Genomic DNA, 13,789 nt, shown 5'->3' on the forward strand with positions numbered 1-13,789 from the left:
GATGTCATCAGTGATGTCATCAATGACATTCATTTGTGATGTCATCTTCGATGTCCTGTGTGTTAGTTTTAGCAGTGCACAGTGGTGGCGCGAGTTATGGTAGCTTAGCTTACCATAACTGGCAAATTTCAGGGGGTTTTCGGTTTTACTTGAAACCATAACGTTCCTTTAACCAAGTTTTTTCACTAAATTTCATAGGTTTTTAGTAGCGCAACTTAACCATAACGTCCCTTTAACAAAGTTTTTTTAATAAATCATAATATATGTATAATCATGAATCACTGAATGGTGTCACAATGGCACAGACAGTCATGGCCACTGCCAGATTTAGGCAGTTGCGTGCAGATGGCCATTTTGGCTTCCCACGCCTTTTGTAATGTAGCACGTTTTGATATTTTGAGGTCCAAGATGGCACATCAGGTTGCACCTCTGCAGATGGCACCGTTGACAGCTATTTGGCAGCACCGGATCATAAAGAGTCCAGTTCAAGGCTGCGGCATTGCCTACAGAGGGTTTTATTATCCTCACTGGTGACTGCATACATTCTCACCTTGGAAGCCAGTCCTCAAGATTAGACAGCAAGAACGATCCTGCTTTTTAGGTTAGTCACCTTCTTCCCTGCCTCCTCATTTTTTTGTGAGGTCAAGTGTGCTCAACCAGCTATTAACACCATGGAGCTCATTCTGAACAAATGCGTAATTTGACGATGGGGAGACGTTACATGTTGACATATATGTAGGTGGCTCCCTGCCACCAAATTGTCATCATTTGCACGATGGAGTGCAAAGTGATTAATTTCTGCGTGGTATGCTTGCATGCCAGGCAGTGTTTACTTTAATTGTGAGCACTGCTTGCCTTGCATGCAGTGCAAGTGGCGCTCACAATTACAATTCAGCCGTGCCCAACCTGCTTGCATGTTAGGCAGTGTTTAATTTTCATTGTGAGCAATGCTTGCAAATCACAATTACAATTAAACCCTGCCCGACGTGCGAGCAGGTCAGCACGGTTTAATTGTAATGGTACCCACTGTGGCAGACAGCGTGTACAATGGGTCCCTATGGGGGTCTGCCTGCTTTATGCTGTTGCATAAAGTAGGCGGACTCCAGAGGGATCGCCAGCATTTTCTCCGGAATATATATCCATGCCTGCTCAAGTGCTGGAGCATTTGTATGGGACAGAAGAAGTAAGGCGGCAGAAATGCAAGTTGCCTTCCACCAGCCCTCTTCACTATACAAATGATTGACTATGTGGTGTGGCGTGAATAACTTTCCCGCCTTTATTCTTTCTAGTACTTGTCACAGAGAAGGCATTAAAGCAGTCTGTCATGCATTCGAAAGATTTTATTCCAACCTGACCTGATCTTTGTCAGACCTCTGCTATTTATGCGGAAACCTGTAACAGAAACCGCTTCCTCCAACAGTAACATAATACATTAAACAGGCAGTGGAACCTGTCCTCCTCCAGGGTGACATAATGTAATCTAGAAAGACAAAGTTGCGATGGATGAGGGAGTACATTGACGCAGACCCAGCCACCAAGACATGTCATGCTGCAGGTTCAGACGAAGAAGGGACCAGAAAAAAATGAAATTAAGATAAAAATCAAATTCAGCAGAGTTACACGTCTCTCTAAAATAAAGTTGAAATACATTTTGGCACAGTGCGACTACGCACTAAAGGGCCTCACTGTGTGCATGGTAGTAACAGTATAAACTTGGTATTTTAAGATCTAGTAATTTTAAACTACTACTGGATTATGAGTTGGGAACACATGGGGTATGCAGGAAGTACTCCACATTTAGTAGCAGACTTGTACCCCATGCAGTGCATTCCATAAAACCTTTAGGTTAAATGAAGTGCTTTATGTGGGTCAATGTAAGGAAGGAGGCAGCTAGTAAAGAGCAATGAGGAAAGCAACAAAAAAGTCACATTGAAGAGATTCCCGCCGGGATAGTCTAGGAAGGCCAGTCGCAGTCTATAAAACATTTGCCATTAAGTCCGCTACCCGATATCTAAACTCCAAAGCATTTCTGATTTTGCAAGAAATGACTGAAGATGGAAAGTGAATTTAAAAGGTACTCAGTTATTCATGTGATGTACTATGAGACATTGGGCCTCATTACGAGTCCGCCGGTAGCCGTGCGGGAAAAACAGGCAGGCTGTCGCCGGACCCGAAATACCATTCCGCCTCCGTGATTGCCGTAATCATGGGGCATTACAACCCCGGTGACCAGGGAATTCCGGAGGCGGAATTCTGTGAATCCCCATTCCCATGGAGTCCTGACTCCTTGAGGATGGGGACAATGGAAACACCGGTTCCGTCTATGAAGGAGCCGGTGTTTCCATTTCCGCCTGCAGGTGGGTGGCGTTACTCCCGCCCATCAGACCTGGTGGGAGTGACACCTGCCGCCTGCAGAACTCAGAATCGGCCAGTCCGGAAACAACAGTGTCAGCGGATTTACCACCACCGTTGTTTCCAGACCGGCAGGGTTACAATGAGGCCCTGGATCATTTTTTTACCCTATTTTTAACTTGTGTGGCATGTATTTTTGTAAAACAGATTTTACTGGTATTCAGTGGTAGATGTGTACCAGAAAAATGTGGAATTGTGGTCTCAGCAAGGGAGAGGGTAGGTGGAAGCATAGTGCAACATGTGACAGAGTGTTGCGGCCAGAGCATTGCAATAGTCTAAGTGATTAGTAACTAAGGCTCCTATCACAACTTCACACTTGCACAGGGACATGAATGGACATATCCTCTACATAGAATGGTGAATAGGGTCGTAAAAATTAGAGGAATGGTAAACAGAAAAAATAAAAGTAGTGGAACACCGCCCTGACTGTTCCCACTCACCTCAATCACTGCTGGTATTTTTATTAGCAAGACAGCTTCCATATTTTTACCAATAACGATGAAACATGTTATTTCCTGGAATCTTTGCTGCTCGTATGCATATATTTATTAAAGGCTTCTCAAGCTATCTAATGATGAAGAAGGACTGAAATGAAATGATATTTTATTGATATCGTGCTCGTATACAAGTGTTTCAGAGCGCGGCCAGGAAAAGGGAGGGGAACAAGAGAGAACAAAAAAACTGCGATGTTACTAGGCCCAGTGACATTAAGAAAGTGCAAGTCCATGCAAAAGGGAAAAGAGGGAAACTTCATGAAAGGGGGAGAAGTGAAAAATGCAGAACAGAGGTGAGAACAGAATAAATACTAAATAAAATAAATAAATAACGGCAATAAACTGTGGTAGTGCAACCAGCAAGTGGGAGGTGATAGATTAGGCAGATGGGATATACCTGATAAGTGCAGAAGAAAAGTGGGGGGGAGCTGTATGGGTACAGATACAGAACCCCAGCGCAAGGGGTGGCCCGGAGGTAACATAGATCTGTTTATAGTTATCCATTGTGTTAAGTTATGCTGCTTGGTATATTTTTTCGCGCCTTACTGTCATTGTGATGGCTTTGAGGTGCTTTGGGGAATGTGGCCTTCTGCAGACCGTAGTCTGAACATACATGAAAAAAACAGAGCAATTACATTGCATGTGACTATACAATTTATTTAGATAACTCTCTCAAAACGTGGCTTTTTTAACAGCTGACCAAGGACTTATCCCAATGGACGCACAGACTGCAACTCACAGTACTCAGTGCTGCGCTACTATTAAGATGCCAGCCCAAACTCTGTACAGCGCTCCACTGCTCTCGAGCTAGGACTGGGCTTTGAACAATACAATTTAAAAAAAATGATTGCAGGTGAATGACCTATTCTTAGCAGAGATGAATACTGTAGAGTCATTATATTAGTTGTGGTATGCATAGTGTTCAGACACTTTGCCTCATTAGGTGTACGGCAGTGCAGGTAAAAACATTGGTAACGTGTTGGTAATTCTGTTACTGCTGCGTTACTGCTGCATTATTATTGCCATACTACGAGTGTGACGGTGAGGAGGAGAATAACCCTTTAGCAAAAAGCTAGAGATAAATCCTCCACATTACCACAAAAAACAGGAAAATCTGTTGAATTTCCACTGACAGAATTACCGACTCCAAAAATGGGGACTTACACTGCCCTACCACCACATGCACCACCACATGTAATCCAGGTGTAAATCTTCGGGACCAAGTGGCCCTAACGGTAATTGAGTTTGGCAATATTTCAGTGGATTTATGAGGCCCGCAGTGTGGATTGCTGTGTCAGTTAATATATGACAGCGGCACCAGGTTTTTAATGGGGCTCAGCATTAATCTCTGGGGTGCAGCACTAAAGGTAACACAGGAGGCGATAATAAGTGAGACTATCATTCTCAAGGGGAGCTGGCTACAGTTGAGGGCTCTGTAACAATTCACATGCAATTACATGCACGATAAATAACAATTCACATGCACAATACATGCAATTGAAAACACAAACATTGGCAAAGCCAATAGTTTTGACATTTGCAATTGATCATTATATTTTACATTTATAGAGATTAATTTCCGTTGCACCCCTCTCCCCCCCCCCCCCTGAAAGAATGCACACAGCTCAAAGACCATTCAGGCTGAAGTGCTGGTCATCACAGAACTAATAATAAGTGAGCTGTTAGCTTGTGATTCTCTAAACACTTTGAACATTTTAAATCAGCATCTGAGGCACACTGCAGTTTACACAGCCTGCTAGGAAGGTCCTTAAAATGCTTTGATATCTGTACCAACTAGCATGACATCATCAATGTTACAAGACACCTTTAGGTACCAATTACCAGAGATGTAAACAATTTACAACTGATTGGTGTAATCCTTGTCAATCCATTTGCTTCAGGGACAAAACCAATTAGTATTTTACCATGCTGAAATAGAATACATAGTACATGAGACCATGGCCCTCATTACAAGTTTGCCGGTATCCCGCCAGTAATTCCACTGGAATACCGGCAGACTGACCCACCGTTTCCGTTGCCTGATATCCTGGAATTACTGGGATATTACAGGTAGTGGAAAGGGCAGTAAATCCCCATTCCATTCAGTCCAATTGGACTCCATGGAGGAGATGGCCGATATTTCCGGCACCAGTAATACCAGTGCCAGAAATACTAGCTATCTTTTGCCAGTGGGGGCCTGATTTACCTCCAGCTTTTGGCTGGAGTTAAATCAGTGAACTGCCACCGGCAAACCTGTAGTTTTCCAGTCTGGGAAAAGTGCTGGTCTCAGAGTTACTAGAACCTTTACCAGCATTTGTGCTGGACCAGCAAACTTGTAATGAGGGCCCTTACGGCAAATTGTATTGTACCAAGACCCAACCAATCTACCAGTCATGCCCATGCAAAGAGGCCGTCCACATTCATGTAAAAGTGAACGTTATCACTTATGCAGGGTTGATCCCATACTATGAAGTATATAGGCCCATTTCTGGCTGAGAACGATTTGTGCAGCATTCGTGTCTTACCTCAACAGAATCCACTGCTACATATAGTCGATGCCTGTACCTTTAACACGTTACAACAGAGTTTAAGTGTCATGCATACTTAATCCCTTCTAACCAAAGGAATTCTCCAGTAGACACCCCCAACACATTTCCATATGAAGGCAGGGCCATCACGAGGGGGGGCAGGAGGGGCAAACTGCCCTGGGCCTTGCGCTTGCAGGGGGACTCGCGTCCCCCTCTCCTAAATAGAAGGCAGCACAGTCTCCCGTGTCCATTATCTACACAGGGGACTGTGCTGTCTCCTCTCTGCCCTGAAATGATTTTGCTGTTTGTTGCGAAGCCGTTTGGCTCTGCAACAAACAGCAAAATAATGGGAGGCAGCAAGGCTCAGAAGCGAGCTCTGCTGCCTATCGTTATTCAGCTGACAACGTGGACATGCTGAATGACAAGAGAGGAATCTCGTTGCTGACGTTGAGTGAGCATGCTGACTGATAGGAGAGGAGTTCTTTCCTGTCAGGCAGCATGTCTACGGAATTCTACGGAATCTTCATTGTCTTGTATTTTGTATGTTATGTGTACAGTTTTTGTGCTACTTTTATCAAAAGTTCTGCGACAACACACATACACATGGTTTGGTACTTCAGCGGATGTACTTTTAAATGTTAGTATTTCTTTTTTGTATGTGTGTAGTAGAAGGTTGCCATCTGTACCATTGTTTCTAGTCTGTTGTAAAGCTATTGCATTTTGAAAGTGGCTTTCACTTCCAAAATATTTTCTCTGGATAGGCTCTATTTCTTCGAGTAGTTCTTTGGCTGTACCATGTAGAAGATTGTTATTTAAATTGGCTAGTGCTAAAGCAGGACTTTTAGCATAGTAGAGTTTATGGATCCGATTTCTTATAGTTGAATGAGGTGTTTATATCATTTTGATATGATGGAAGGTGCTTTTGCAAATAGGTCCTGAAATGCAGGCTAATGAATGTCCTTGTAGTCCTTTGTATCTGCGCACTGGACAGGGATCCATATTTTGTAGTAGTTTCATTTTGAATTTGTCTTTGCTTTTTACATACTGATTGAGGAACTGGTGTAAAGATTTGAAAGATTTTTTGGCAATGTTACACATTAATGTGCACGGCCATTTGAACACTGGACATTTTGGTTCAGTAGAATGGAGAGATGATACTGAGTTTTCAGGGGATATTTTTGTGAGCATAGTTTCTTGTTCCATAATGGTGTTATTAAGTTTTTCATATCCTCGTCCACTGCTATGTATGGCAATTGTGTTTGTTTGCTTTTGTTTGTATGCTTCTTCATTAAAATGGTTCTGTGCTCGTGGTGTGACTCCATTCACCTCCACAGATACATAAGAAGTTATTTTTGTTGACATTCCTTTTATTGAGAAGTCTTTTTTGTAGTTTAGTAGTTAGTTTTGTTAGTGGTTTCATTCTGTTTAAAAATAAAATAAATAACTTCCTTTTCAGAAGGATTACACTGTCTATGAGAGCTTCTAAGATTAATTTTTCTACGTTAGGTTTTATGGTTCTAAGGTTTCAAGGTTTTAAGGTTTTAAGGGTTCTGCATGATTTCTCTCCTGTTTTTATAAGATTCTGAAGGACTCTGTGGCAGAACATTTTTTGTAAAATACTTTTTTTGGTATGGTTACTTGCCACTACATCAATATTTATATGATCAGTGTTAGCAGTAGTGACATTCGTGTTAATCACTTTCTGTTTCGTTGTACATTTTAAAAGAGGAGGCAAAGTTTCTGTACTGGAAGCTTGTTTCGTTTCGCTAAATGACTGTATTAGCTGTTTTGTTTGGACTTTTTGTACAAATTCTGCTAGAGATGGATGCTTATTTTGGACACTTTTATTTTGATTTGCTCTACTTCTGCTTTGCTTATTACCGAGTTGCTTTTTGGTAGGCATTCTTTTGGGTCTGTTGGAAAAAAAAGAAAGTATGGGTTGGGATGTTGTGCAATATATGTGTGCTGTGTGCATGAGTGTCTGAGTATGATGGTAAGGATGCATATGGAGGTGTGTGATTGTGCAATGGCCAGGTACAACAAGTTAGGAAGGCTATTCTTGTATTTGTGTGTTACTATACTGGGGTTCAGATGACAATGCAAAGTAAGCTAGTGGTGAGGGAAGCACTAATACTAAAACTAATGGTATAGAATTAAAACAGTTCTTTGTTCTGTAATAGTTACATTCTAGTTTGTTTGAGTAACAGTTAGAACATTATGGTAGGATTGTACTTACTTTTTTGTATGGAAAGAGTAGGTTTCTTCTGAGTTGTTGTTCGTACTTCAGATGCTGCTGCTTTTCAGGAGAGTGGTCTTTACTACAATTATAAAAGAAATAAGTAAAGTTGTGTGTTTATAGCACTGTTGTTAATTTAGACATTGATTTTTATGTTTTTGTAGTAGTAGTGTTTTTTGATAACTGAACATAGTGTGTCCATGCAGTTTCCTTTGCCTATGTGCAGCCTGTATATTTTACTTAGAATTTGTTAGTGGAACATGCTTTGCAAATGAGTATAATACTAAGCGTATGAAACTCACTTGGCTTCTTAAGGCTGAGTTATTGGATGTTAGGAGATAGAATAAATAATCATATACTTATTTTGCTACTTTTATAGGGTAAATGGCAGAAACTGTATAGAAAAGCATGGAATGTATGCATTTGTGAAGGTGTGCGTGATAAACCAGAAGGATGTGATGTAGAGGCAGTGGTGTTGTTTCAGCTGGGAGGCTTTTTAATGATAGTGTCTATCTGTGTGAGTGTATAAAGATGCATGAACTTATCTTGGCTGTGTGTAATTTTAAAATACAGTAGAAAGTGTTTTTCTACAATAATACTGTTATTTCTCCCATCTTTTAATATGAAATTACACTTTTTCAGATAGCTGTTTGTGTAAAAATAAATTTGGAGAGTAGACAGGTTTGCAAGTGACAGTTGATTATAGCAGATGGGAAAAATGACAGTTAGTTTATTTTGTAGGTTATACAGGTTAAGTGGCAGTTACCCTGTTTATATGCATTCATACATGAGCTGTACATGTACTGTGTAGAAAATATGAATACCTGTAGTTTGTATCCATGCATGTGGATATGGATGAAGCTGCAAGTAGAAATCTTGGAGACTTGTACAGTAGTTTTTGTAGTAGGTGCTTTCCAATGACATGAGACTTGTACTCAGAGTGATCAACAGTACATCTGAAGTGCTGAACTATGATGATGGGGTTAGATGTAGAGTTCTTGGATGTGATTGGTGGATGGTTGTGTGACTGCTTAGCAGTAGCCAATGAGGGAATGGTACAGAGAGTGAAGTGGAAAAGGTAGAAGGGCTCCCAAGAGTTATGCACTCCGCGGACACCACGGCTGTCCGCATACAGGACATGCCACATTCGGGACTTCTCAACATATCTGGCATGGAAATAGGACTGAAGGGATCAGCCAATCAGGTGTTGAGGTTGTGGATTTGTGTTGAAAGAGGCTGCGCGTAGTGAAGATGGCAGACGTGGAGTAAGTCATGGTGTTGGTGGTTGGAGATATGTTTGTGTATGGTTTGGAGCAGTATGCTAAATGCAGGAATGTGGCAAACAATTTTGATGTTAAAGGAGTGGAGGTGGTGTGGAGCACTGAACTTGATTTCAATGTGCAGGGAATTGTACAAGTTTCTGAAGATATGGCCAGGATGAACAGTCCCCACGTGGTAGTTTTGCACTGTGGTGCTTTGCATTTGGTCTATGTCACTGCCCCTACTTTGTTGGCAGATTTGGAACACTTGGTTCAAGCAGTAATGAAAGTCCTTCCAAATGCCAAAGTTATTTTTTCTGGTTTAGTACCGAGTGCAATATGAGACAATAGTTCTGTTTTTTGCCTTAGCAAAACATTGCTAGGTGTGCAATCGACTGAGGCATGTTTGCTTCCATGCTTAGAGCTCATATGTTCTTTTGTAATAATGAGAACATTGATTCTGGTAATGCTGTTTATTTTAAAGAAGATGGCATTTCTTTATCTTTTATGGGAATTGCCATGTTGTTTTGGAACATAAAGGTTGCTTTGGAGAAGTTTATGTGAAGATTTGAGGAGTAAAATAAGAAAGAAAAACAGAAAAATACAAAATAAAAGGTGTCACTCAAGAATCTGCAAGAAAAACAAAAAAAGGGCTCTTTTCAGAGCCAACCTCAAAGGGGAAATGGGGCACACTATTTAAATTTACATTCATCACGCTCAGATTTTTCGATTTGTCCGCAGACACCGCGGTTGTCCGTGGACAATACGTATTACATACAGGGATTTTGGGGTTGAGAGGCATGCAGATGAGACTGAGCAGAGCAAGGGATTGGTCAATAGGGTTTACTGGGTGTGTTGTATAAGGAGAGAGTTTGGCAGAAATTCTTTTTCCTGAGAGAAGAACAGATAGCTATGGCTGTGTGTTTCAGAAAACAGATTATCTGGATTTTGGGAGACTCATGGATAAGTTGGTTGGAGGTGCATGCAGAACACTGTGGAGTGGCTGCACATCTTGGATTCCCTCATGTGGAAGTGCACTGGCATGGAGTAGGTGGAATGAAGTGGCTGGTTTTGGTACCTCTATGTGCTACTTCGGTGACACAGCGTCATCCAGACATAATTATTTTTCATTGTGGAGGGAACAGTTTAGGACATGTGTCTGGAACTTCTTTGCAATTTGCAATGAAAGAAGGACTTGGGAAGGTCATGGACATGTTTCCAAATTCCCAAGTAATTTTTTATCGCATTGCGCAGAGACAAATGTGGCTGCGTTCTTCTTCATTCGGTCCACAAATGGAGAAAGCGAGGCGCAATGTCAATAAGGCTGTTTGTGCCTTTTTAAGAGATGTTGGCATGTCCTCTTATCACAATGAAAATATTATGTTTCATAGCACATACATTTTTCGCAGAGATGGAGTACATCTTACTTATGCTGGCAATCAGATTTTTCTGCGAAATATACAAAAAGACATTGCAACCTTTTTTGTAATTACATTAATAAATTTTGCGGTAGGTGTTAATCATTTGAAGTTTTTGAAACACAAAAAAGCACCACAAAAAGGCTCTTTTCAGAGCCACCACTTCTTCCCATAGAAAAGTGCAATGGTTCTTATAGGGCAGCACCCCCAAAAATAAATGTCAGCGGACTGTCCATGGACTTCTAAAAAATGCACAGGGCCCTGCACTATTTATTTCTCACCTCTATTTTTAAACTGTGAAAGGCGGCTCTGAAAAGAAGCTTTTTTTTTGGTCTTTGTTGTTTTATTATTTTTTGGTTTTTTAAACGCGACACAGAAGGAAAGGAGGGGAAAGGAGGGTAAGGAAGGGACACCAACCACAGGGATAAGGGCAGGTGGAGAGAGGAAGATGTAGGGTGGGCCTTATTTAGGTAGGTAGCAGACCTTATCATGCTCCTTGACCGCAGTCTCGAAAGCACTCCGAAAGGTTTTCCCCCTGCAGAGTACAGCGTCGCAGTACATACACAATATTGTGACCCTCGAAAGGTAAGGGTCAACAGTATCATGAATGGCCCGTGAGGCAGCTGGAGGGATGCGCTATCCCACAGGAGTGTCTCTTGTGGTGACAGGAGTGTAAACGGAGAATGCTGTAGAGGAACTCAACCTACTACATTTATCGCAAGGTACATCCTTGCGAATAGCCCCACCATGGAACGACCTTATGTGTCGCTTCATTGATGTTGTACCAAAGCTATACGAACCAGGCCTTCCACGACTCAGCACCATGTGGCACTGATTGCAGATGACCTTATTTGCATGAGCTTGTGACACTCCATCAAGAGTGGTAAATAACCGCCACACCCAAGACTCACGGTGTGAGTGCTGGTAGTAGGGACTTCCACTACCTCGCCCACCTCACCCTCTTCATCCATCTCCTCTGCATCCTTATGCCTGTTCCCCTCTGCAGGCCCTTGGGGAGGTGGTGGTGGTGTAGGTGGTGGTGATGAAGCTGAAGCAGCAATGCAGTGAATGCAAGTCAGAAGCAATGCTCTGTCAGGTAGCCAGAAGCACAATGAGGAGCAATTCTAGGGTGTGGCCTTTTATAGAGGCGCTGGTGCGCGCTTCACGGACAGCCGCGCTGTCCGCGGACAGATCGAACACTAAAAAGAGGCTCAAAAAGTTCCAAAAAGTATGTAGATCACCAGGGACATTGCCTGGGACATGTGCAATGGTGAACTTTTACTGTAAAATATCTTGGATTGTCCAAAAAAGTACTTTTAAAATGTTCGGGGACTCGGACAGTGCCCGCAAATAAGGACACACGCTCAGCGTGGGTGTGGTCACATAATGACGGTGCGGTCACATGATGACGTCCCGGACAGGTTCGCGAATTGGAAGGCTGTCCGTAGGACACCAAATGTGCATGTTCATTTGTGCGCATGCGTGCGGGTGTTCTACGGGCAGTGTTTTAGTCCCCAAACTAATTTAAAGTGCGACACATGTGCGACAGACAGTTACGGACAGGCGCGATGTTCATAGGACCTATGGGTGTGGTGCGCATGTGCATAGATGTTCTACGGACCGTGTGGACACCACCATTTTAATTACGAACAGTATGAACAGGTATTGTGTCCTTAGGACACCTCCATGTTGGTTAATTACGGATATCCCAGACACCGGGTGTGTTCTAAGAACAGTTCCATCTTGATTGCGGACAGTACGGACAGGTACAGTGCTCTTAGGAAACTTCCATTTTGGTTAATTGCAAACATCCCGGACATCGAGAGTGTTCTAAGAACAGTTCCATTTTGATTGCGGACAGTACGGACATCGAATGTGTTCGAAGAACAGTTTCATCTTGATTGCAGACAGTACGGACAGGTATAGTGTTCTTAGGACACCTCCATTTTGGTTAATTGCAGACATCCCGGACATCGAGTGTGTTCTAAGAACAGTTCCATTTTGATTGCGGACAGCATGGACAGGTATGGAGTTCTTAAGATACCTCCATTTTGGTTAAGTGCGGACATCCCGGACATCAAGTGTGTTCTAAGAACAGTTCCATTTTGATTGCGGACAGTACGGACAGGTATAGTGTTCTTAGGACACCTCCATTTTGGTTAAGTGCGGACATCCTGGACATCAAGTGTGTTCTAAGAACAGTTCCATTTTGATTGGGGACAGTACGGACAGGTATAGTGTTCTTAGGACACCTCCATTTTGGTTAATTGCAGACATCCTAGACATCGAGTGTGTTCTAAGAACAGCTCCATTTTGATAGCGGACAGTACGGAGAGGTATAGTGTTCTTAGGACACCTCCATTTTGGTTAATTGCAGACAATCCACGGACATCGAGAGTGTTCTAAGAACAGTTCCATTTTGATTGCGGAGAGTACAGAGAGGTATAGTGTTCTTAGGACACCTCCATTTTGGTTGATTACAGACATTCCGGACACTTGCGCTGTCCAGGGACACCTTAACTGCCTTTTAAAAAAAATAAGACACAGAGGAATAAAGTAACAACACACATAATATTTTATTATTATATACAAATATAACATTTATGGAAGAGAGGGGGAAGCAGAAACTGACACAAATACAGGGGAATTAGGGGTTTGGAGATGATGGATGGGAGGGGATGAAGGGATGGAAGTCTCATCATAACGTTTTTCTTGGTGGTGAGGGTTTGGGGATAGTTGACTGGGACATGGAGAGGGGGAACAGGTACATGTGGGACAATGATATTTCATGTTTTCTTTTATGTGGTCCTCCACAAAATGTTTTAAAAGATTGACATTTTTCATTAGCATATCCATTTTTTGTTCCATTTGCTGCAGAGCATTTTCTAATGTCTCTTTTGGTATATTATTTTCACTGTTTAAGTACACATAACGTAATGGTTATTAATTGGCTTATATAGAGAAGTGTCTACCATTAGTATCACTGTCTTCACTGATTTCATCATGTGGGAAATTTTCTTCAAGCCATTCCAAAGTACTGGGCATTTCTGTGTAAAAAAAAATATATTACTTTTAGTGTAAGGGACGTTATGGTTACGTTGCGCGACTAAAAACCTATGAAATTCAGTGAAAAAACTTTGTTAAAGGGACGTTATGATTTCAAGTAAAACCGAAAAACCCCTGAAATTCACCAGTTATGGTAAGCTAAGCTACCATAACTCGTGCCACCACCGTGCACTGCTAAAACTAACACCCAGGACATCAAAGATGACATCACAAATGTCAAAGATGACATCACTGATGACATCACATGTGCATTTACTTTTCATGAAAAGTCTGTACAAGGGGTTCTCATTGTAATGTTGATAAAGTGTCAAGGGTCATTGGAATAAATATCATGAGGTACGTAGTGCATTGAGCAATGCAGTGATACAAATAGCAT

This window comes from Ambystoma mexicanum, chromosome 10 (assembly GCF_040938575.1).
Source record: "Ambystoma mexicanum isolate Mex_15411 chromosome 10, UKY_AmexF1_1, whole genome shotgun sequence".
NCBI lineage: Eukaryota > Metazoa > Chordata > Amphibia > Caudata > Ambystomatidae > Ambystoma > Ambystoma mexicanum.